General features: G+C 45.4%; 1 long non-coding RNA gene across 2 annotated transcripts in view; it reads right to left on the bottom strand.

The window, feature by feature from the left end:
- The window catches only part of LOC137533997 (uncharacterized), a 51,050-nt gene that overhangs the window by 20,091 nt on the left and 3,996 nt on the right, over nucleotides 1-26,963 (bottom strand). Inside the window, exons 2-3 of one of the 2 annotated variants that reach the window (XR_011024269.1) lie at nucleotides 20,246-20,329; nucleotides 8,565-8,838 (exon numbers count right to left, since the gene is read on the bottom strand). This is a non-coding gene — a long non-coding RNA (uncharacterized lncRNA). The remainder of the gene's footprint in view (nucleotides 1-8,564; nucleotides 8,839-20,245; nucleotides 20,330-26,963) is intronic. The other variant, XR_011024270.1, reaches the window with a different exon arrangement.

Below are 26,963 nucleotides of genomic sequence, written 5' to 3'. Positions count from 1 at the left end.
ACCAGTAAAAATATGTCTCAAAACATGGCAACAGACACTAGCCTAATGCTGTTTCGGGCAGCAGCCCATCTACAAGCTGATAAAAGTGCACATTTGTCAGCTTGAAGACGGGCTGCTGCCCGAAACAGCATTGGTCCAGTGTCTGTCGCAATGTTTTGAGACACATTTTTACTGGGAAGTGTGAATCTTGGACTCTATTCCCCCACAGACTCTTTATACAAGTTGGCCAGCAGGCATTTGATGGACTTTGGGTGTCTTTGGCACCTATCTACTGCAAGCTGCTGGTCCTTGTTGAACACGAAGTGTATTTATGGAAAAGTTTTTATATAAAAGAGCTCACATTTTTGCAACATATTACTGAGTGTGCTGATCCTTCTGCTGTACAAATTGTCGATTGCCACCTGGTGCTCTGGTGGCTGGATCGTTGCACCTTATATACAACTAGGGGAGTGCGGCCAGATACTACTACTGTGCTGTTTCCTGGTCCATGACATGCCTCTGTGCCCCTCATGTAACTATGACTAAGGGCATATTCTGAGCCCACCATAAGTCAGTTTGATCCTGTGGATGTTTATGTCTTTTTGTGTGGATCGTTTCCAAATGAAAGACTCTGCACAAAAAAAATGCCCCTGGGGGTTACTCACCTTGGTAGGGGGAAGACTATGGAGGCTCTGGCCCATGGAAAGCACAGCTGACAATTAGTTAGGCTGTGTAATATTTACCTTTCCCTGTTCCAGCGGGGGCACTGTTGCGGCTCTCCGCTCGGAAATAGCCAATCTCAGTCATGTCCGCTCTACTGCGCAGGCGCAAGGGACTTACGTCTGCACAGTAGAGCGAACCCGACTGGGATTGGCTATTTCCACCTATTTCAGAGCTGAGAGCCACTACTGCTCCTGCGCTGGAGCCAGGAGGGTACATTTTTACATGGTCGCCGTTCACGGACCTGCAGCGAGACCACCGTGGGACGGAGGAGGACGGGAGAAGTCTTGATAGGATCCAGAGGCTTCCCCCTCCCGAGGTGAGTACCCCCAGAGGCATTTTTTGTTAGTACAGATCCTCTTCAAAGAATATCTGCTTTTATCTACCTCACTGAAGTCTGCGGATCCCCTTTTGTTTTTTGCTATGGCTTGGCTGACCAGATCCTGCACCAGTGGGAATGTGCTTGTAGGGGTTTAGTGTTTGGACTTCTCGCCCAATCCATGTGTCCCTTATGTGCTCCCACCTACCAACATGGCCCACTGTCACCCCCGAAATTGCCGACTAGCAGCTTGTCGGCATCTCAAGGGGGAATAGGTGTCCATAGCAGGATAGGCACTGCTGTTAAACACCCACTGGAGGCGTTCCTGACAACCCTGTCTCTCCATGGCCACTCTGTATAGTATCTCAGTACCCCGGAGGCGCTGTGGTCCCAATCTCATAGAGCAGTGATGGCTAACCTTGGCACTCCAGCTGTGACAAAACTACAAATACCATCATGACTCTGCCTCCCCGAGTTATGCTTAGAGCTGTCAGAATATTGCAATGCCTTATGGGACTTGTAGTTCCACCACAGCTGGAGTGCCAAGGTTAGCCATCACTGTCATAGAGCGTCGATATATAAGGGTGAGTGCTCCATCTAGAGGGTGTGGTGGAGGTAACTCACAATGTGAGGCGAACCTATTTCGCGGACTGTTCCTACACCTAAGACCAGATTGGTCAGGAGTCTTACTCATATTGGACTCATTTGCCTGTGCGCTTTGAGGGTGTTAAAATTGTACAGAAGTAGAACTAAGCGCACCACCGTTGTGAACATTCTCATCTTTTATAGCGCAGTGTTTTATGTAATATCATAAAAAATATATAATGACTTGCTAGGTCCTTTCTCTCCAACTCCCACCGCTTGCAGAGGAGAGCTCTCTCTGTATCCGAGATAGAGAGTGCCACAGAAGTGCCACAGCAGGTCTCTGCAAGGGGAACTGACGCAAATGGGGCGGATGAGTTGGAGAGAAAAGACCCGGCAAGTCACAATAACGTTTTATGAGAAGATGATACAAACAATGTTTATTTTAGACTGACTAGTCTCTAAGTTCAGGTTTTGAGATAAACAATTGTATCTATTCTCCTCAGTGGCGTAGCTGCAAACCTTGGGGCCTCGATTCAGAATTTGGACCCGGGCCCCACCACCGGGAGTAGGCGCCTCCAGTATAGGGAGCAAGGATTAGATGCCTCAGTATAGATAGTCAGGATTAGATGCCTCTGTATAGATAGTCAGGATTAGATGCCTCTTTATAGGTAGCCAGGATTAGATACCTCAGTATAGATCGTCAGGATTAAATACCTCTGTATAGATAGTCAGGATTAGATACCTCAGTATAGATCGTCAGGATTAAATACCTCTGTATAGATAGTCAGGATTAGATGCCTCAGTATAGATAGTCAGGATTAGATGCCTCTGTATAGATAGTCCGGATTAGATGCCTCAGTATAGATAGTCCGGATTAGATGCCTCAGTATAGATAGCCAGGATTAGATGCCTCTGTATAGATAGTCAGGATTAGATGCCTCTGTATAGGTAGCCAGGATTAGATGCCTCTGTATAGGTAGCCAGGATTAGATGCCTCTGTATAGATAGTCAGGATTAGATGCCTCTGTATAGATCGTCAGGATTAGATGCCTCAGTATAGATCGTCAGGAATAAATACCTCTGTATAGATAGTCAGGATTAGATGCCTCAGTATAGATCGTCAGGATTAGATGCCTCAGTATAGATCGTCAGGATTAGATGCCTCTGTATAGATAGTCAGGATTAGATGCCTCAGTATAGATCGTCAGGATTAGATGCCTCAGTATAGATAGCCAGGTATAGGTACCTCAGTATAGATAGTCAGGATTAGATGCCTCTGTATAGATAGCCAGGAATAGGTACCTCAGTATACATAGCCAGGATTAGATGCCTCTGTATAGATAGCCAGGAATAGGTACCTCAGTATACATAGCCAGGATTAGATGCCTCTGTATAGATAGCCAGGAATAGGTACCTCAGTATACATAGCCAGGATTAGATGCCTCTGTATAGATAGCCAGGAATAGGTACCTCAGTATAGTCAGGATTAGATGCCTCTGTATAGATAGCCAGGAATAGGTACCTCAGTATACATAGCCAGGATTAGATGCCTCAGTATAGATAGCCAGGAATAGGTACCTCAGTATAGATAGTCAGGATTAGATGCCTCTGTATAGATAGCCAGGAATAGGTACCTCAGTATACATAGCCAGGATTAGATGCCTCTGTATAGATAGCCAGGATTACCGTGTTTCCCCGAAAATAAGACACTGTCTTATATTAATTTGTCTTTCAAAATTTGTGCTAGGCCTTATTTTCTGCTCTTGCCGCTGTCCTCAGTCCGGAAGCCTCTCCTGATTGATTATGCCTGTCATTAACAACACTGTCTGCCCGCCCGCTTGCTTGCCCACCCACTCCCTTTACCTCCCCTGCTCTCGCTGCTGTCCCCTTGTTGAAGTCCAGAATCCTCTGTTCATTATGCCTGTCATTAATCACACCACAGATTAGCGGTGACTCGCGTGAAAGCAGCTACAGGAATGTATCAGGTAACAGCGCCGACAGGAAGTAAACAGAGATCACTTCCTGTAGGGCGGCGCTGTTACCTGATACATTACTATAGCTGCTTTCACCGCGATACGATTAACCCCCCTGGCGGTATGAAAAATTCCGCCAGGGGGCAGCGCAGCAGTTTTTTTTTTTTGTTTTGTTTTTTAAATCATGTAGCGAGCCCAGGGCTCGCTACATGATAGCCACTGCTCATCGGCATCCCCCCACCCGCTTCGATCGCCTGCGGCGATCTCCGATCAGGAAATCCCGTTCAAAGAACGGGATTACCTGGAGGGCTTCCCCCGTCGCCATGACGACGGGGCGGGATGACGTCACCGACGTCAGCACGTCATTGGGAGTCCCGATCCACCCCTCGGCGCTGCCTGGCACTGATTGGCCAGGCAGCGCACGGGGTCTGGGGGGGGCGCGCGCCGCAACTGATAGCGGCGATCGGGCGCGGGCCGGTGGCGATCAGTGTGCTGGGGCAGCTAGCAAAGTACTAGCTGCGTCCAGCAAAAAAAAAATTATGTAAATCGGCCCAGCAGGGCCTGAGTGGCACCCTCCGGCGGCTTACCCCGTGTCACACACGGGGTTACCACTAAGGAGGTTAATGACAGGCATAATCAGCAGAGGATTCCGGACTTCAATGAAGGGACAGCGGCGAGAGCAGGGGAGGTAAAGGGAGCGGGCGGGCAAGCGAGCAGGAGCCGGTCTGCCACTAGGTTTTATATTAGGGGGATGTCTTATATTTCGAGCGCTCGCGAAATATATGGGGTGTCTTAATTCAGGGGGAGGTCTATTCGGGGAAAGACGGTAGATGCCTCTGTATAGATAGTCCGGAATAGGTACCTCAGTATAGATAGCCAGGATTAGATGTCTTTGTATATATAGTCAGGAATAAGGTGTGTACACACGCACTACAGAAGCCAACGACGCTCAGCGGATCGCTCAGGAACAGCCTTATCAGTCCGCCGACAGTGCGTACACACGTACTACAGTCTGCTGAAAGTCCGCCCAGCAGGAGGGTCCGACGGACCCGTCGTTGGCTTCTGTAGTGTGTGTGTACGCACCAATAGGTACCACAGTATAGATAGTCAGGATTAGACTTTCTGCCTCTTTGTGCCCGCCATCTCCCATCCTGTGAGTAACTTTCATCGATTATCTACAGCATCTATGCTCAATAGACTATATTTTTCTACATATATTATATATTATATCTTCAAATTTCTAAACAAAGGACTGTTTTCAAATCCATGCTGTCCATCCATACATCTCTGTGTAAGGACAATTCAGTCTATACAGGCCCTTTGATCTCTGCAGGATACCAGCCACAGCTGTGAAAGTTCACACCTTGACTTTAAATGGGGCCTTTCTTAGCAGGAGCCCTGAGCTGTCTCTTGACCATCCTAATGTGTAAACATCAATATTCAGCACAGACACTTCTAGCTGTATACCAACCAAGAAATATATATCCAATTGACAAATCAACAATAATTCTACCTAAGTCTGTTGGAATCTACAGAAAGACAAAGAGAGGATCCAGGGGACGTGGGAAAAGACGTTATTCACTGCAGAACCAAAATAACTCTGTGACAAAATCTACAGAGTACACCCAGCCAACAACCCTAATAGCTCCAGCACAATCCAGCAGAGATGACAGCCACACATCTGGAGACTGTTCCCTCCTGGAGTCCTCAAACTCAGACCTCAGCTCCCAGGGTAGCCCCATCAAGGCTGTCCTCTGCAACGTCAGATCAATAAACAACAAAACAGCAATCATACATGATCTAATAGAGTCTTCTGATCTGGCCTGCCTGACTGAAACCTGGCTTTCTGAACCTGTTGGCCCCACCCTGGAGGCAGCTGTGCCAACAAACTATTCCGTGATATACTGCAACAGGAAAGAACGCAGGGGAGGAGGGGTTGCACTTTGCTTTAGATCAGCTTTGAAAATCAGACCACTTACTGTAGGTCCTACCAACTCGTTTGAATACTTGGGGGTGCAACTTTCAGCTGAGGAAAACATTAACATATTGCTGATCTACCGCCCACCAGAAAAATACTCAGACTTCCTTGAGGAACTTGTAGACCTCCTATGCAACCTAACACTGGAACACCCCAGATGGATTGTTCTTGGAGATTTCAATACATGGGTGGACGACTCCTCTTCACAATTTGGAAAAGAGCTACCTCGTGCCTTATATGAACTGGGCTTCCTCCAATCAATCAGCTCTGCTACTCACAGGAAAGGTCACACTCTGGACCTTATATTCCATACTGGGCTGTCAATAGCCAATGTGGAAATTAATCCTGTTGCCTGGTCAGACCATCACACTATCCACTTCTCCCTCTCAATACCAGCCGTCAAACACCAGGTCAAGAATCAAATAAAATATCGCCGCTTAAAAGGGCTAACACCTCAACATATCCGAGATAACCTTAGCTTTGATGAATTGACTGACTCCAGCTTAGACCCTGATACTCTGGTGTTTAAATACAACAAATGTGTGTCCTCCACCTTTGAGACCATTGCTCCTCTGCGCACCAAATATCTTACTCCACACCATCATGCACAGTGGTTTGATAACGCTATAAAAGAGCTGAAAAGACAAGGCCGAAAACTTGAGAGGCTGTGGCGCAAATCTCAGTCCCCAGAAGACAAACATGCCTTAATCTTCCACTTGAAGAGCAACCAAAAGGTAATCACGGGAAAAAAATCATCCTTTCTATCACAAGAGATTGCAAATGCAGTTAACAAACCAGCCCAACTGTTCCGCACAGTGGAAAAACTCTGCAACCCAGCATGTCAAAAACTTAATATCGAGTCTTCAAAGGACCTCTGTGACCAATTTGCCCATTTCTTCACAAAGTCTCCGCTATAAGGTCCGCCATCCAACTTACAGCATCTGAGCCTAATATAGCGCCGAAGACCATTAGCAGAGACAACGTAACACCTTGGTCAAACTTCAAAGAAATTGATGAAGAAGTCACATCAAGCATCCTCCTTCACGTCCGCCTAACTACCTGTCACCTGGATCCTGGCCCAACAAAGTTCATGTTGAACTGCCCCGACCTGTTCGTACCAGTATTCCTCAAAATTGTTAACTGTTCCTTACAATCAGGGATATTTCCTGCTTTACTGAAGGAAGCAATCATCAGGCCTCTCCTCAAAAAACCCTCCCTGGACCCAGATGCAATGACCAGCTACAGACCTGTCTCTAACCTCCCCTTTCTGGGCAAGCTAATTGAAAAAGCTGTATACCTCCAGCTAGAAGCCAGAATCCTACAAAATAACAGTTATGACCCATTCCAGTCTGGCTTCAGTAAACACCACAGCACTGAAACTGCCCTCATCCAAATATGCAACCACCTGCTCATGGCAAGAGACAGAGGAGAGTGCTCGATCCTCATACTGCTAGACCTTTCTGCAGCCTTTGACACAGTTGACCATGACATCTTGATAAACAGGCTACAGGAATACTGCGGCATTGATGGCATAGTACTTCAGTGGTTCCAATCCTTCTTGAGTGGCAGAACCCACAAAGTGTCTATGGGGCCCTTCCTGTCCACCCCTGTAACACTTAAGTATGGGGTGCCCCAAGGCTCAATCCTCTCTCCCCTGCTTTTCACGATTTACATGCTACCGTTGGGAAAACTAATCCAAAAACATGGCCTGACATACCACTGCTATGCAGACGACACCCAACTATATCTTTCCTTCAAGCCTGGTGTGACAGACCCAACTCTAACTATAAACGCCTGCTTACGTGAACTACAGCAATGGATGAATGACAACTGGCTGAAACTAAATGCAGACAAAACTGAAGTCCTTCTGATTGGAGGGCAGAGCATGATAACAAAACAACTTAACTTGCAGTCTTCACCACTGGGAATAGGAGGCACGGATCTATGCAGCTCTGATCATGTGCGTAGCCTGGGAGTTCTAATTGATGGGGATTTAAACTTCAGAACTCAAATCTCTGCTGTGGTGAAATCATCCTTTTTTCACCTGAAGAACATTGCAAAAATCAAGCACCTCATACCCCCAGAAGATCTGCCAACCTTAGTCCACGCCTTCATCACATCCCGACTGGACTACTGCAATGCTCTCTACACTGGCCTTCCAAAAAAGGTCTTGTACCGCCTACAGCTGATACAGAATACTGCTGCCAGACTGCTAACCAACCAACCCCGTCACTGCCACATAATGCCAGTCCTGCATTCCCTTCACTGGCTACCTATAGAATGGAGGGTCCTATTCAAGATCGGCCTACTGACATTTAAATCCCTGAATAATCTAGGCCCTGGATACATGAAAGATATGTTACAGCTGCATAGCAATCCCCGCATTCTCAGATCCACAGGTTCTAATAATCTAGTCATACCCAGAGTCCACTTGGTAACTTTTGGTCCCAGAGCCTTCTGTCATGCTGCCCCTACGTTTTGGAACTCCTTACCTCAACAGATCAGGACAGCCCCATCCCTGGACGTGTTTAAATCCAGACTGAAAACCCACCTGTTCAGTCTGGCATTTGCAGAAATATAACTTTTGTTGTGTGAATACTTCATCCTACTAATTACTGAATCTGAGAGAGCCTAAGCGCTTTGAGTCCTATGGGAGAAAAGCGCTATAGAAATGTTATTGTATTATTGTATTGTATTATATGCCTCTTTATAGGCAGCCAGGATTAGATGCCTCTGTATAGATAGTCAGGATTAGATGCCTCTGTATAGATAGTCAGGAATAGATACCTCAGTATAGATAGTCATGATTGGATGCCTCTTTATAGGTAGTCAGGATTAGATGCCTCTGTATAGATAGTCAGGTATAGATGCCTCTGTATAGGTAGCCAGGATGAGATGCATCAGCATAGATAGTCAGGATTAGATGCCTCTATATAGATAGTCAGGAATAGGTATCTCAGTATACATAGCCAGGTTTAAAGCCTCTGTATAGATAATCAGGAATAGGTACCTCAGTATAGTCAGGATTAGATGCCTCTTTATATGTAGCCAGGATTAGATGCCTCAGTATAGATAGTCCGGATTAGATGCCTCTGTATAGGTAGTCAGGATTAGATGCCTCAGTATAGATAGTCCGGATTAGATGCCTCTGTATAGTCAGGATTAGATGCCTCTGTATATGTAGCCAGGATTAGATGCCTCTGTATAGGTAGCCAGGATTAGATGCCTCTGTATAGATAGCCAGGATTAGATGCCTCAGTATAGATAGCCAGGATTAGATGCCTCTGTATAGATAATTGAAAAAAGGTAAGGGGAAAAAATAACACGCTAATGAGCATGTATGTCCAACAAACCAACTGTGTGGTCACTTTATTAGTGCATTAGAAAAAAGTTAAAGTGCATACTCAGACGAACATCTAGTAAAATATCTGACAGATTTGTCAAAATATTAAAAACAATATGGCCGGCCCATGCTGTAATGCCATTTACACACCACCTACAACTACCTGCCAGGAATGGTCCGCTGGACTACACCTACTAGCTATGAGCAGCAGTTCAGAGAGCAGGTATCCCTGGTCGCAATTCCCAGATATTCATTTGTTAATAGCATCCAGCACAATTCATGATGGAAAAGCAATGATGCTTGGCGCCTTAAAGTGTAAATGTCGGGCATAAAATAAACAATCAATTCCTTATTTTTATCTGGTAAAGCAGCAATACGGATGCTAACCAGGCAATCCAAAAGTTAGCAACTCTATTACTTTTCTTGTTTATAAATGATCATTCCCCAGTTTATCTGACTCTTATTTGGTACATTGCTGCAAAAAGGAAGTGGGAGGGCATGCTGGGTAGTCTTTTTTTGCTTTTTTATTTCCCCTCAGACTTAACTAATGTACAGAAGCAAAAAAGGACAACCCAGCATGCCCTGAAACTTCCTTTGTGCGGCTTTTGGATTGCCTGATTAGCATCCTTATTACTTGTTTATCAGATAAAAATAAAGAATTGATTTTTGATTTGATGCCCGACAGTTACACTCAGATCAGATGCTTCAGTATAAATAGCCAGGATTAGATGCCTCTGTATAGATAGTCAGGATTAGATGCCTCTGTATAGAAAGTCAGGATTAGATGCCTCTGTATAGATAGTCAGGATTAGAGTCCTCTGTATAGTCAGGATTAGATGCCTCAGTATAGATAGTCAGAATTAGATGCCTCTGTATAGAAAGTCAGGATTAGATGCCTCTGTATAGAAAGTCAGGATTAGATGCCTCAGTATAGATAGTCAGAATTAGATGCCTCTGTATAGAAAGTCAGGATTAGATGCCTCTGTATAAAAAGTCAGGATTATATGCCTCTGTATAGATAGTCAGGACTAGAGTCCTCTGTATTGATAGTCTGGATTAGATGCCTCTGTATAGGTAGCCAGGGTTAGATGCCTCTGTGTAGGTAGCCCGGATTAGATGCCTCTGTATAGGTAGCCAGGATTAGATGCCTCTGTATAGGTAGCCAGGATTAGATGCCTCTGTATAGGTAGTCAGGATTAGATGCCTCTGTATAGCAGTGTTGCCAACCGCCCGTAAATTTATGGACATTCCGTAAATTTAGATACAAATTTAGCTGCCCGTGAATTCCGTAAGAAATTCAGCAGCGTCCGTAAGGTCGGCCGACTGGCCGTCCTGTGAGCAGGAGGGGAGCAGCACAGAGAAGAGGGAGAGCTATGGGGACACCGTGGAAGGGGGGCCATCTTACCCCTCCTTCCAACACCTTGGGGCTCTCCCTCCCTCGCTCTCCCCTCCAGAACTAACTCTTGTGCGGGTGGCTGGCAGCGAACGCAACTTACCTCCAGCGCCGGAAGTTCTGGTGCCACTGCTCTGGTCTGAAGCAGACCAGACTAGCGGCAAATTCATCCCGCGCTGCAACGAGATGGAGGTAAGTTCCGCCCGCTGCCAGCCACCCGCACAAGAGTTAGTTCTGGAGGGGAGAGTGAGGGAGGGAGAGCTTGAAGGTGAGGGAAGGGGGGGGGGGGGGATGGCCCATCTTCCCCGCTGTCTCCATAGCTCTCCCTCTCCTCTGCGCTGCTCCCCTTCTGCTGGGGGCACACCTAGCTGCCTATTCTGGGGACATATACCCTTGGCTATCTATACTGGGCACATATACCCTTGCCTACATATTCTGGGGACATATACCTCTGGCTAAATATACTAGGCACATATACCCCTGGCTACATATACTGGGCACATATACTCCTGGCTACATATACTGGGCACGTATACTTCTGGCTACATATACTGGGCACATATACCCCTGGCTACATATACTGGGCACATATACCCCTGGCTACATATACTGGGCACATATACCCCTGGCTACATATACTGGGCACATATACCCCTGGCTACATATACTGGGCACATATACCCCTGGCTACATATACTGGGCACATATACCCCTGGCTACATATACTGAGCACATATACCCCTGGCTACATATACTGGGCACATATACCCCTGGCTACATATACTGGGCACATATATCCCTGGCTACATATACTGCGCACATATACCCCTGGCTACATATACTGGGGACATATACCTCTGGCTACATATACTGAGCACATATACCCCTGCCTACATATACTGGGGTCATCTATACCTCTGGCTACATATACTGGGGACATATACCCCTGCCTACATATACTGGGGACATATACCCCTGGCTACCTGTTCTGTGGACATCTCTACCCCTGGCTACCTGTTCTGGGGACATCTATTCCGCTGGCCACCTATTCTGGGGACACCTATAGACCTGGGGCTACCTATTTTTGGGGAACCACTGCTGTCAGATTGAGTGTATTTTGGGGAACTGCTTCCAGGTGAGAGGTGTCTACCATATTAAGGGGGCATTCTGCCTATTTATGTGCCTCATAACAGCTTAATTTGTCTTGTTGGGGGCCTCATGATTTGTTGGGGGCCTCAAGATTGCTGAATTTGTATTTTTAGGGGCCTCATGATTGCTGAATTTGTCTTGTTGGGGGCCTCATGATTGCTGAATTTGTTTTGTTGGGGGCCTAATGATTGCTGAGTTGGTCATGTTGGGGGTCTCATGATTGCTGAATTTGTTTAGATGGGGGGGGGGGGGGCCCTCATGATTGCTGAATTTGTCTTGTTGGGGGTCACATGACTGCTAACTGCGAGACTATGGAAAAAGCTGAATCATCATCATATGAGACAATAGCATTAAACCTACTTTTTCAGCTTTTTAAAACAGAAAATGAAACTGGGAGGTTAAAAAAAAATTAATACATTTTTTCAGGAGTAGGATGGATGAAATTATTTGTCTTCACAGTTTATTTTCAACTTGGATTTTCCATAATGTTCATGTATGAGTTAAAACGTTTGTATTTAGTGTAAATTGTAGTTGGCACTTTGCGATAGATAAGTGACTTTTGGGTTGCAGTTTGGGCACTCGACCTCCAAAAGGTTCGCCACCACTGTCCTAATCTAATGTCCCACCATTGCTAAATTCATGTAATCTTGTCTCCACCCGCGACCACACCCACGTTCTGGTCTATGACCACACCCATTTTTCAGCACGCTTAGCGCGCCGCATGACGTGTTCCCGTTTTTTGGCACGCTACGTGCGCCACACAACGTACCCCAATTTTCGGCGCGGTGCTTGCGCTATTTCTTCCTCCCCCACTTTTTGCCCCTCCTCACTGGAATATTTTCTGCGGACGTCCATGACCTCTGGCTTCATATACTGGGGACATATACCTCTGGCTACATATACTGGGCACATATACCTCTGGCTATATATACTGGGGACATATACCCCTGGCTACCTGTTCTGGGGACATCTCTACCCCTGGCTACCTGTTCTGGGGACATCTATACCGTTTTGAGGAACCACTGCTGTCAGATGAAGTGTATTTTGGGGAAATACTGCCAGATTATGTGTATGTTGGGGCAGAGGTGGCCTTAGAGTACGCGGGGCCTGGGGCGAGTGTCATATGCGGGGCCTAGAGATATATGCTGTGGATACACATGTTGTGGAAGCCCACACTCTGTATAGGTTAGATAGGTAGGTGCCTCCAGTATAGGTTAGATAGGTAGGTGCCCCGAAGTATAGATTAGATAGGTAGGTGCCCTGCAGTATAGATTAGATAGGTGCCTGCAGTATAGATTAGACAGGTAGGTGCCCTGCATTACAGATTAGATAGGTAGGTAGGTACCCTGCAGTACAGATTAGATAGGTAGGTGCCCTGCATTACAGATTAGATAGGTAGGTAGGTACCCTGCAGTACAAATTAGATAGGAAGGTGCCTGCAGTATAGATTAGTTAGGTAGGTACCCTGCAGTATATATTAGATAGGTGCCTGCCGTATAGATTAGATAGATAGGTGCCCTGCAATATAGATTAGACAGGTAGGTGCCCTACAGTACAGATTAGATAGGTAGGTAGGTGCCCTGCAGTACAGATTAGATAGTAAGGTGCCTGCAGTATAGATTAGTTAGGTAGGTACCCCGCAGTATAGATTAGATAGGTGCCTGCAGTATAGAGTAGGTAGGGTGGTGCCCTGCAGTACAGATTAGATAGGTTTCTGCAGTATAGATTAGATAGATAGGTGCCAGCATGCAGTATAGATTAGATAGGTGCCAGCCTGCAGTATAGATTAGATAGGAAGGTGGCTGTAGTATAGATTAGATAAGTAAGTGCCTGCAGTATAGATTAGATAGGAAGGTGGCTGCAGTATAGATTAGATAGGTGCCTGCAGTATACAGTGGCGTGAAAAACTATTGGCCCCTTCCTGGTTTCTTATTCTTTTGCATGTTTGTCACACTTAAAAAACCTACTGCTTGACCCACTGAGTTGTGCTCCCATTTTTGCCTGAGGGGGCGGGGTCACGCCCGCGAAACGCGTTGCATTTGTGGAGTTGAATAAATTATTTGTTAATTCTGTTTTATCGAGACTCGAGTGAGTTTTCTTTTTTGTAAGAGGGAGGTAAGTCCACCGTAACACCCCCCTCTGCTTTTAAACGGTTTTTAAACTGTTTTACTCTACTCTGGCGCCTCTGTATACCGAGCTTTTGCTGGTCACACTTAAATGTTTCTGCTCATCAAAAACCATTACCTATTAGTCAAAGATAACATAATTGAACACAAAATGCAGTTTTAAATGATGGTTTTTATTATCTAGTAAGAAAAAAACCTCCAAACCTACATGGCCCTGTGTGAAAAAGTAATTGCCCCCCTTGTTAAAAAAGAACTTAACTGTGGTTTATCACACCTGAGTTCAATTTCTGTAGTCACCCCCAGGCCTGATTACTGCCACACCTGTTTCAATCAAGAAATCACTTAAATAGGAGCTATCTGACACAGAGAAGTAGACCAAAAGCACCTCAAAAGCTAGACATCATGCCAAGATCCAAAGAAATTCAGGAACAAATGAGAACAAAAGTACTGTAATTGAGATCTATTAGTCTGGTAAAGGTTATAAAGCCATTTCTAAAGCTTTGGGACTCCAGCGAACCACAGTGAGAGCCATTATCCACAAATGGCAAAAACATGGAACAGTGATGAACCTTCCCAGGAGTGGCTGGCCGACCAAAATTACACCAAGAGCGCAGAGAAAACTCATCCGAGAGGCCACAAAAGACCCCAGGACAACATCTAAAGAACTGCAGGCCTCACTTGCCTCAATTAAGGTCAGTGTTCACAACTCCACCATAAGAAAGAGACTGGGCGAAAACGGCCTGCATGGCAGATATCCAAGGCGCAAACCACTTTTAAGCAAAAAGAATATTAAGGCTCGTCTCAATTTTGCTAAAAAAACATCTCAATGATTGCCAAGACTTTTGGAAAAATACCGTGTGGACCGACGAGACAAAAGTTGAACTTTTTGGAAGGTGCGTGTCCCATTACATCTGGCGTAGAAGTAACACAGCATTTTAGCAAAAGAACATCATACCAACAGTAAAATATGGTGGTGATAGTGTGATGGTCTGGGGTTGTTTTGCTGCTTCAGGACCTGGAAGGCTTGCTGTGATACATGGAACCATGAATTCTACTGTCTACCAAAAAATCCTAAAGGAGAATGTCCGGCCATCTGTTTGTCAACTCAAGCTGAAGTGATCTTGGGTGCTGCAGCAGGACAATGACCCAAAACACACCAGAAAATCCACCTCTGAATGGCTGAAGAAAAACAAAAAGAAGACTTTGGAGTGGCCTAGTCAAAGTCCTGACCTGGATCCTATTGAGATGTTGCGGCATGACCTTAAAAAGGCGGTTCATGCTAGAAAACCCTCAAATAAAGCTGAATTACAACAATTCTGCAAAGATGAGTGGGCCAAAATTCCTCCAGAGCGCTGTAAAAGACTCGTTGCAAGTTATCGCAAACGCTTGATTGCAGTTATTGCTGCCAAGGGTGGCCCAACCAGTTATTAGGTTCAGGGGGCAATTTCTTTTTCACACAGGGCCATGTAGGTTTTGAGTTTTTTTTCTCACTTAATAATAAAAACCATCATTTAACACTGCATTTTGTGTTCAATTATGTTATCGTTGACTAATAGTTAACAATTTTTGATAAGCAGAAACATTTAAGTGTGACAAACATGCAAAAGAATAAGAAATCAGGAAGGGGGCAAATAGTTTTTCACACCACTGTAGATTAAATAGGTGCCTGCAGTATAGATTAAATAGGTGCCTGCAGTATAGATTAGATATATAGGTGTCTGCAGTATAGGTTAGATAGGTGCCTGCAGTATAGATTAGATAGGTAGGTGCCTGCAGTATAGATTAGATAGGTGCCTGCAGTATAGATTAGATAGGTGCCAGCCTGCAGTATAGGTTAAATAGGTGCCTGCAGTATAGGTTAGATAGGTGCCAGCCTGCAGTATAGATTAGATAGGTGCCAACCTGCAGTATAGGTTAGATAGGTGCCTGCAGTATAGGTTAGATAGGTGTCAGCCTGCAGTATAGATTAGATAGGTGCCAGTCTGCAGTATAGGTTAGATAGGTGCCTGTAGTATAGGTTAGATAGGTGCCAGCCTGCAGTATAGATTAGATAGGTGCCAACCTGCAGTATAGGTTAGATAGGTGCCAGCCTGCAGTATAGATTAGATAGGTGCCAGCCTGCAGTATAGGTTAGATAGGTGCCTGCAGTATAGATTAGATAGGTGCCTGCAGTATAGATTAGATAGGTGCCAGCCTGTAGTATAGATTATATAGGTAGGTGCCCTGCAGTATAGATTATATAGGTAGATGCCCTGCAGTATAGATTAGATAGGTAGGTGCCCCGCAGTACAGGTTAGATAGCAAGGTGGCTGCAGTGCTGGGGAGAGCAGGCATAGTTGTTAAAACTCACGTGTCTCCGATGCTCCAGCTACCATCTATTTCCTCTCCCAGCATCGCATCTGTGTATTGGTAACAGTGCCCCCCTGTGGTGACATGCGGTCACGTCATCATAGGGGGCGCTGTTACCAATACACAAATGCTGGAAATAGATGGTAACTGTGAGCATCAGAGACACGTGAGTTTTGCCCGCTCTCCCCAGCACTGCAGAGGGTGCGGGGCCTCCTCAGACGTGGGGCCTGGGGCGATTGCCCCACTTGCCACCCCCAAAGGCCGGCTCTGGTTGGGGAATCGCTGCTGCCAGATTACATTTATTTTTAGGGAACCAGTGCCATATTATCTGTATTTTTACGTGGATTTTTGGTGACATGCTGTTAGATTACATGTATTTTGTGGGAAGGGGGGAAACACTATGGCAGAGCTCAAACTTCCCCGGCAGACCTTTTACAGCACTACTAAAATCATGTATATTTGGCTCCACCCATGACCACACCCACATTCTGTTGCGTTACCACGCCCATTTTGTCAGATTTTGTCAGTAAAAGCAATCTTTGTCAGTAAATGTTTAGGTCATTGTCAGTAAAAAATAATGTGAAAGGTTGGCAACACTGCTGTATAGGTAGTCAGGATTAGATGCCTCTGTATTGATAGTCAGGATTAGATGCCTCTGTATAGATAGTCCAGATTAGATGCCTCTGTATATAGTCTGGATTAGATGCTTCTGTATAGATAGTCCGGATTAGATGCCTCTGTATAGGTAGCCAGGATTAGATGCCTCTGTATAGGTAGCCAGGATTATATGCCTCTGTATAGGTAGCCAGGATTGGATGCATCTGTATAGGTAGCCAGAATTAGATGCCTCTGTATAGGTAGCCAGGATTAGATGCCTTTGTATAGGTAGCCAGGATTAGATGCTTCTGTATAGATAGTCCGGATTAGATGCCTCTGTATAGGTAGCCAGGATTAGATGCCTCTGTATAGGTAGCCAGGATTATATGCCTCTGTATAGGTAGCCAGGATTAGATGCATCTGTATAGGTAGCCAGAATTAGATGCCTCTGTATAGGTAGCCAGGATCATATGCCTCTGTATAGGTAGCCAGGATTAGATGCCTCTGTATAGGTAGCCAGAATTAGATGCCTCTGTATTGATAGTCAGGATTAGATGCCTCAGTATAGATAGTCAGAATTAGATGCCTCTGTATAGTCAGGATTAGATGCCTCTGTATAGAAAGTCAGGGTTAGATGCCTCTGTATAGGTAGCCAGGATTAGATGCCTCTGTTTTAATAGTCCGGATTAGATGCCTCTGTATAGGTAGCCAGGATTAGATGCCTCTGTATAGTCTGGATTAGATGCCTCTGTATAGGTAGGCAGGATTAGATGCCTCTGTATAGATAGTCTGGATTAGATGCCTCTGTATAGGTAGGCAGGATTAGATGCCTCTGTATAGAGAGTCTGGATTAGATGACTCTGTATAGGTAGACAGGATTAGATGCCTCTGTTTAGATAGTCAGTATTAGATGCCTCTGTATAGGTAGCCAGGATTAGATGCCTCTGAATAGATAGTTCGGATTAGATGCCTCTGTATAGCTAGTCAGGATTAGATGCCTCTGTATAAATAGTCAGGATTAGATGCCTCTGTATAGGTAGCCAGGATTAGATGCCTCTGTATAGATAGTCAGGATTAGATGCCTCTGTATAGAAAGTCAGGATTAGATGCCTCTGTATAGATAGCCCGGATTAGATGCCTCTGTATAGGTAGCCAGGACTAGAAGCCTCTGTATAGATAGTCCGGATTAGATGCCTCTATAGGAAGCCAGGATTAGATGCCTCTGTATAGATATCCGGATTAGAGGCCACTGTATAGGTAGGATTAGAAAAGATGTGGTCCGCAACAAGTTCTCTACACAGATTCCGTAATTTATTTAGGACGTGCTATGATTAAGGGCCGAATGGCCTGAAACATGTCAGCTTATGTACTTTATATTTGCTGTAAGGACACGTCCTAAATAAATTACGGAATCTGTGTAGAGAACTTGTTGCGGACCACATCTTTTCTAATCCTGCTTCAGTATCCGGGCCTGGCTGCCTTTGGTCCAGCACTGCTCTACACGGTGCAGTTGAGCGGTGTTCCACTTCCTTCTATCTCACTGTATAGGTAGCTAGGATTAGATGTCTCTGGATAGATAGTCAGGATTAGATGCCTCTGTATAGATAGTCAGGATTAGATGCCCCTGTATAGTCAGGATTAGATGCCTCTGTATAAATAGTCAGGATCAGATGCCTCAGTATAAATAGCCAGGATTAGATGCCTCTGTATAGAAAGTCAGGATTAGATGCCTCTTTATAGATAGTCTGGATTATATGTCTCTGTATAGGTTGCCAGGATTAGATGCCTCTGTATAGATAGTCCGGATTAGATGCCTCTGTATAGGTAGCCAGGATTAGATGCCTCTGTATAGGTAGCCAGGATTAGATGCCTCTGTATAGATAGTCCGGATTAGATGCCTCTGTATAGGTAGCCAGGATTAGATGCCTCTGTTTAGATAGTCAGTATTAGATGCCTCTGTATAGGTAGCCAAGATTAGATGCCTCTGGATAGATAGTCCGGAGTAGATGCCTCTGTATAGATAGTCAGGATTAGATGCCTCTGTATAGTCAGGATTAGATGCCTCTGTATAGGTAGTCAGGATTAGATGCCTCTGTATAGTCAGGATTAGATGCCTCAGTATAGATAGCCAGGATTAGATGCCTCTGTATAGAAAGTTAGGATTAGATGCCTCTGTATAGATAGTCAGGATTAGATGCCTCTGTATAGAAAGTTAGGATTAGATGCCTCTGTATAGATAGTCAGGATTAGATGCCTCTGTATAGTCAGGATTAGATGCCTCAGTATAGATAGTCAGGATTAGATGCCTCTGTATAGAAAGTCAGGATTAGATGCCTCTGTATAGGTAGTCAGGATTAGATGCCTTTGTATAGATAGTCAGGATTAGATGCCTCTGTATAGGTAGTCAGGATTAGATGCCTCTGTATAAATAGCCAGGATTAGATGCCTCAGTATAGATAGCGAGGATTAGATGCCTCTGTATAGGTAGCCAGGATTAGATGCCTCTGTATAGATAGTCAGGATTAGATGCCTCTGTATAGATAGTCAGGATTAGATGCCTCTGTATAAATAGTCAGGATTAGATGCCTCTGTATAGATAATCAGTATTAGATGCCTCTGTATAAGTAGTCAGGAGCAGGGGGGACACAGCAGCAGCTGCTCAGCAGTCATTAGATACTCACTTCGGCCATGCTCCACGCGCTGCAGCTACACTCTTCTTCCTGTTCTTGTGTTCCATCTCACAGCAAGAGCGCCCCCTAGGGAGCACTCTTAATGTGAGATGGAACACAAGAACAGGAAGAAGTTTGTAGCTGCAGCGCGTGGATCGTGGGCGAAGTGAGTATCTGATGACTCCCTCAGTGGCAGCAGTTTTATTTTACATTTAAATCTACTTTTTAAAGAGAACCCGAGGCGGGGTTCTTCCATCGCAATCCATATACAGAGGCTGGGTCTGTCTATAGAGCCCAGCCTCTGTTGCTAGTTTCCTCCAAAGCCCTCCCTGCGCGCTGTCAGACCCCATAAAACACAGCCGCGCTATGGGGCTGTGTTTACCTCACTACTGTCAGTCCCGGCTGCTCCCCCGCCTCCTGAATCGCTCCGGTCCCCGCCCGCGTCCCTTCCCTCCAATCAGCGGCGAGGGAAGGGACGTGGGCGGGGACCAGAGCGATTCAGGAGGCGGGGGAGCGGCGAGACTGATATTAGTGAGATAAACACAGCCGGCTGCGACATGCTCGGTGTCGCCAGTGCGGCTGTGTTTTATGGGGTCTGACAGCATGCAGGGGGGGCTTTGAAGGAAACCAACTAGCAACAGAGGCTGGGCTCTATAGACGGACCCAGCCTCTGTATATGGATTGCGATGGAAGAACCCCGCCTCGGGTTCTCTTTAAGTTTTTACTGTTTCATTGTCTCTGCTCAATAACCCTTCATTGAAGTATGCCAGAGCTAAAATCTATAAACTGTTGACCCTTTTTAATCTATTTTCTGCTCTCAGAAGCCATTTTCGGTATTATGGCTGTAATCCCTTATCACTGAGGGTTACGCTGCGGTCCCACCCAGTCTCAAGCCAGTCACTTGCATGCCTGATGTTTAACTCTTTCAGGCAGGGAAATAACAAAAGGAACACAGCATAGTTATTTGTATGCCTGGAGCTGTACATACACATGTCTATCTCATCATGTCACCTCGTGTATCCTTTGAAGGGTACCTGAAGAGAAAAAAGATAATTGAATACTTACCTCAATAGTGGGAAGCCTCTGAAGAGTTCAGAGTCTTCTCAATCCTCCTTGATCCCACCGATCCAGAACTTAGTCGACAAGGGCCTGTGGAGTTATGGAAACAGTACATTTAATTTATAAATACTGTTAAATACTGTTATTCATGTTGATTAATATTAAAATAAGAATTACTCCATTCACATAAAAACATTAGTTCAAGGTGGTAATTTAGGAATGATTTCTGTATAGACAGGCTAGCGGGCTATCTGCTGAGCAGCCTGTTCTGTTGTACGGAAAGGGGAGGGGAAAAGGGGTGAGCTGGAGTTGTAGGAAAAACAATAGAAGATAACTGTCAGACAATGCTGATCTAAAGTGTGTAATGGCTGAAGGGAATGCCAGGAACATTTGGGGCACCTGGACACACACTTCAGACTACTTGAACAATTTATTTAAGCAGCAAGATCCTAATATACTGTTCTTTATAAGTGTTGTGCAGTTACGTTCAGGACACTCAAGCAGTCCCCACAATATCTATACCCTACTCTGTTCCTAGTGTTTGTTTATGGCAAAGGCCAAAGGACACACTTTTCACCAGAGGTGTAACCACAGAGAGCAGCCCCAGCGACTGCAGGTGGTTCCAGAGCTGTGGGGGCACAGCTTCTAACCCCACCCCCCTCCAAAACAGGGGCTCACATATCAGAAAATGCAGCATATTAGCCAGTATAGAAAATGCAGTGCATGTGAAATCGGCGCCGGTAGACTTGGGCGCAGGACACAGCCAGTACATGGCTGATCCTGCTTCTGCACAAGTCCGGGCCGTGGTAATTACTATTTCCCCTCCAGGCCGCCATGGATAGGGGGGGGAATGATATAATTCAGCTTCCAGCGATTGCTGGAGGCCGATTTATTGTGTTTTTTAAGCAACTTCGGCTCCGCCAATGTTACTCACTGAGCACTGTGTGATGTGTTTCCTATAATAGTAAAAAGAACTCTTGCGCCTGAGTTTTCAATAAACTGGAATTTAATATGATGTGGAACTGTGCAAAACAGCTAAATACTTTAGATATCAGCTAAATACTCAGTATTTGAATTAGATGCCCATCCACCCCAATGACAGTGCTAGACCACAATGTGGGGTCACTGGTTCGAATTGGCCCGTTTTGATCACCGGAAAACGGCCGTAACCCAGTGTACCCTGGGTAACTTGACTGTACAATGGAGCAGGTAAGCCCTACTATAGTAAGCTATACAATCAAGTAATCATACAAATACAATACCCAGCAAGACATAAATTACTATAATATAGCATAAAAATAGTGACGTCTCACTACAAGAAAAGTATAAAAACTGCTGCAAATGACATGTCAGTCATGTCAGTCAGTGATGAAGGAAGGCGGATCCTTCCGAAAAGCTTTGGCGTGATTGGTGTAACCTTTGTGAGTGACGTCACTGAAGAGCACTTCCGGTTTACGGGGTCACAATCCCCGCAGTAACATCTGACAAACCAGGACTCTCCTGTTCCGAGCTAGCGGCCGCGGCTCACCAGGATAGAGCTCTTCTCCGGAGTAACCTCCTTCTCCCCTCTCCACTCCAGCCGGTCATCTGTAACTCACCTGCCGGGTGAAACCACGCGCTGGGATAGCGTGAGTACGTAATAATTACGGTGACTCTGGATCCAGTACTGTTCCATTCCCTCCAGGACGCTACTCTTATATATACTCTTTACAAGGAATGATCTTTTTATGTATTTTTTGAGTGCACTGACATGTCATTTGCAGCAGTTTTTATACTTTTCTTGTAGTGAGACGTCACTATTATTATGCTATATTATAGTAATTTATGTCTTGCTGGGTATTGTATTTGTATGATTACTTGATTGTATAGCTTACTATAGTAGGGCTCACCTGCTCCATTGTACAGTCAAGTTACCCAGGGTACACTGGGTTACGGCCGTTTTCCGGTGATCAAAACGGGCCAATTCGAACCAGTGACCCCACATTGTGGTCTAGCACTGTCATTGGGGTGGATGGGCATCTAATTCAAATACTGAGTATTTAGCTGATATCTAAAGTAGTTAGCTGTTTTGCACAGTTCCACATCATATTAAATTCCAGTTTATTGAAAACTCAGGCGCAAGAGTTCTTTTTACCATTTGCCTTACTCTCTATATGGGCTTAGGAACACCAGTCCATATTCTCTATGCTGCCTTAAACATTTATTTTATTCTACATCACCAGCGCTGCGATCACGATTTGATGTTTCCTATAATAGTCTATGCTGGCGCCGGCTGCGCCCAAATCTAGCAGCGCTGAATGCAGTCCATATATAAAATGCATCACATTGGCCCATATGGAAAATGCAGCATGTTAGCCCATGTAGAAAATGCAGTCCATATATAAAAAGCAGCACATTAGCCCATATAGAAAATGCAGCACTTTAGCCCGTGTAGAAAATGCAGTCCATATATAAAATGCAGCACTTTAGCCCATATACAAAATGCAGTATGCAGTCCACTAATAAAATGCAGCATGTTAGCCCATGTAGAAAATAAGCAGATTAATCCATATAGAAACAACAGCCTATATATGAATTGCAGCACATTAGCCCATACAGAAAATGAAGCACATTAGCCCATATAGAAAATAAGAAGATTAGCCCACACATAAAATGAGCATATTAGCCCATACAGAAAATGCAGTCCATATATAAAATGCAGCATAGCCTACTAATATTATAAAAGGGGAAATTCGGATGTTTGTTACTCGATCACACAAAAATGGCTGAAGGAATTTGAATGAAATTTGGCACACACACAGTACATTACCTGAAATAACATATAAGATACTTTTTATCCCCATAACCAAAAAGTTGGCGGAGACAAATACAAATTTCACTGGGAAAATGTAAACTGCAGCCATTCTTACACTGTTAATGGCAGGGTTCTCAAACTTTGCACAGTTGGTCAATGGGTGACTGGGATTCATATTCAGAATAGTGGGTGGAGCCTACAAAAGCCAATCAAAATTCACCTATTGATTTTCACAGGGAATATTTAATTGCTGCCATTCTTGCACTGTTAATGGCGCAAGCCTCAAACCTGGTACAGTTAGGCCTGGTTCACATTAGCGTTCCAGGTCCGGCTTCCCCGGACCCGGAACACTCCGTACACAGCGGATGGTGAATGGATACATTGTTAATCAATGTATCCATTCACACTCGTGCGACTGTCCGGATCTGATCCGGGAACGCAGCCCGGGGCGTTCCGTCTTTTTTCCAAATTGCTGCATGTTTGCCGTACGTCCCCGGATCCTGACCCGAACATGCGGCCATGCTGTGCAATGAGAAACGGATGTTTCTCATCACACTGGCAATAGAACCGGATGCTTCCAGCACCGGTCCTATGCCACTTGGGGAGCCCGGACTACACGCCGGTATCCCTCATGCTTGCAGTGCCTTTCCCGGCACTGCAATGTATCTAGTTCCGGCTACTTTATTGTAGCCGGAACTGATAAATTCCGGATCCGCAACTTGTGGCCAGCGCAGAGACCCGTACGGTCTCTTTGCGGACCCCGGACCCGGACACTTGCGGACTCGAACCGCAAGTGTGAATGGGGCCTTAGTCATTGGGTGACTGGGGGTCAAATTCAGAAAAGGGGTGGAGCCACCGCCAATCTGTTTTGTTTCATTTCAATGCAAATTATTGATGCCAAAGACCGCAAAGCTCACAAACTTGGCCATTGAGTAATTGAGTGTTTAGGTGTTAGTGTTAGAAAAAGTGGGTGCAGCCAACACCAGCCAAATACATACCCGAGCAACGCCGGGTTATCAGTAGACAAAGACAAATACAAATTTCACTTGGAAAATGTAAACTGCAGCCATTTATTACACTGTTAATGGAAGGGTTCTCAAACTTTGCCCAATTGGTCACTGTGTGACTGGGATTGATATGCAGTAGAAATAATCCGCACTCCTCAATAGTACTGGTGTGCAGCTTCCAGGACAAAAAGCATCATACCTTAACCATAAAAAAGAAAAAAGAGGTCTTGGAAATACAGGCTGCACCACCATTCCAAATGTAAACAATCTTTATTGGACACCATGCGAAGAACACATAAAAGCATTTAAAAAGTTACAGCTAACAAGCAGCAACTCACCACAATACATCAATTGCGGACCAATGATCAATAAGTGTGTGTGTGTGGGGGGGGGAGGGGTCAGTGTGGGTGATTGGTGGAGGGAGAGGTGTGTGTGTGTGTGTGTGTGTGTGTGTGTGTGTGTGTGTGTGTGTGTGGGGGGGGGGTGAGGGATCAGCGTGGGTTGATTGGTGGAAGGAGAGGTCTGTGTGTGTGTGTGTCGGGGGGGGGGGAAGGGGGTTCTTGAGGGAGAAGTTACTGTGGGTTCTGGGGTAGGGGTCAGTGTGGGTGATTGGTGGAGGGAGGAAGAGGTCAGTGTGGGTGTGTGTGTGGGGGGGGGGGGGGGGAGAAGTTACTGTGGGTTCTGGGGGGGGGGGGTGATAGGTCAGTGTAGGTGATTGGTGGAGGGAGAGGTCAGTGTGTGTGTGTGTGTGTGGGGGGGGGGATGAGGGAGCAGTTACTGTGGGTTCTGGAGGGAGGGGTCTGTGTGGGTTGATTGGTGGAAGGAGAGGTCAGTGTGTGTGTGTGTGTGTGGGGGGGGGGGGGGGGGGTCAGTGTGGGTGATTGGTGGAGGGAGAGGTCAGTGTGTGTGTGTGTGTGTGTGTGTGGTGTGTGTGTGGGGGGGGGGGGTCAGTGTGGGTGATTGGTGGAGGGAGAGGTCAGTGTGTGTGTGTGTGTGGGGGGGGGGGGGGTCAGTGTGGGTGATTGGTGGAGGGAGAGGTCAGTGTGTGTGTGTGTGTGTGAGGGGGGGGGGGGGTCAGTGTGGGTGATTGGTGGAGGGAGAGGTCAGTGTGTGTGTGTGTGTGGGGGGGGGGGGGGGGAAGGGGGTTCTTGAGGGAGAAGTTACTGTGGGTTCTGGGGTAGGGGTCAGTGTGGGTGATTGGTGGAGGGAGGAAGAGGTCAGTGTATATATACTCTTATATATACTCTTTACAAGGAATGATCTTTTTATGTATTTTTTGAGTGCACTGACATGTCATTTGCAGCAGTTTTTATACTTTTCTTGTAGTGAGACGTCACTATTTTTATGCTATACTATAGTAATTTGTGTCTTGCTGGGTATTGTATTTGTATGATTACTTGATTGTATAGCTTACTATAGTAGGGCTCACCTGCTCCATTGTACAGTCAAGTTACCCAGGGTACACTGGGTTACGGCCGTTTTCCGGTGATCAAAACGGGCCAATTCGAACCAGTGACCCCACATTGTGGTCTAGCACTGTCATTGGGGTGGATGGGCATCTAATTCAAATACTGAGTATTTAGCTGATATCTAAAGTAGTTAGCTGTTTTGCACAGTTCCACATCATATTAAATTCCAGTTTATTGAAAACTCAGGCGCAAGAGTTCTTTTTACCATTTGCCTTACTCTCTATATGGGCTTAGGAACACCAGTCCATATTCTCTATGCTGCCTTAAACATTTATTTTATTCTACATCACCAGCGCTGCGATCACGATTTGATGTTTCCTATAATAGTCTATGCTGGCGCCGGCTGCGCCCAAATCTAGCAGCGCTGAATGCAGTCCATATATAAAATGCATCACATTGGCCCATATGGAAAATGCAGCATGTTAGCCCATGTAGAAAATGCAGTCCATATATAAAAAGCAGCACATTAGCCCATATAGAAAATGCAGCACTTTAGCCCGTGTAGAAAATGCAGTCCATATATAAAATGCAGCACTTTAGCCCATATACAAAATGCAGTATGCAGTCCACTAATAAAATGCAGCATGTTAGCCCATGTAGAAAATAAGCAGATTAATCCATATAGAAACAACAGCCTATATATGAATTGCAGCACATTAGCCCATACAGAAAATGAAGCACATTAGCCCATATAGAAAATAAGAAGATTAGCCCACACATAAAATGAGCATATTAGCCCATACAGAAAATGCAGTCCATATATAAAATGCAGCATAGCCTACTAATATTATAAAAGGGGAAATTCGGATGTTTGTTACTCGATCACACAAAAATGGCTGAAGGAATTTGAATGAAATTTGGCACACACACAGTACATTACCTGAAATAACATATAAGATACTTTTTATCCCCATAACCAAAAAGTTGGCGGAGACAAATACAAATTTCACTGGGAAAATGTAAACTGCAGCCATTCTTACACTGTTAATGGCAGGGTTCTCAAACTTTGCACAGTTGGTCAATGGGTGACTGGGATTCATATTCAGAATAGTGGGTGGAGCCTACAAAAGCCAATCAAAATTCACCTATTGATTTTCACAGGGAATATTTAATTGCTGCCATTCTTGCACTGTTAATGGCGCAAGCCTCAAACCTGGTACAGTTAGGCCTGGTTCACTATAGCGTTCCAGGTCCGGCTTCCCCGGACCCGGAACACTCCGTACACAGCGGATGGTGAATGGATACATTGTTAATCAATGTATCCATTCACACTCGTGCGACTGTCCGGATCTGATCCGGGAACGCAGCCCGGGGCGTTCCGTCTTTTTTCCAAATTGCTGCATGTTTGCCGTACGTCCCCGGATCCTGACCCGAACATGCGGCCATGCTGTGCAATGAGAAACGGATGTTTCTCATCACACTGGCAATAGAACCGGATGCTTCCAGCACCGGTC

Source organism: Hyperolius riggenbachi, chromosome 10 (assembly GCF_040937935.1).
Source record: "Hyperolius riggenbachi isolate aHypRig1 chromosome 10, aHypRig1.pri, whole genome shotgun sequence".
Lineage (NCBI taxonomy): Eukaryota > Metazoa > Chordata > Amphibia > Anura > Hyperoliidae > Hyperolius > Hyperolius riggenbachi.
The sequence above is the reverse complement of the archived record's forward strand: the minus strand, read 5'-3'. Positions and strand labels throughout refer to the sequence as shown.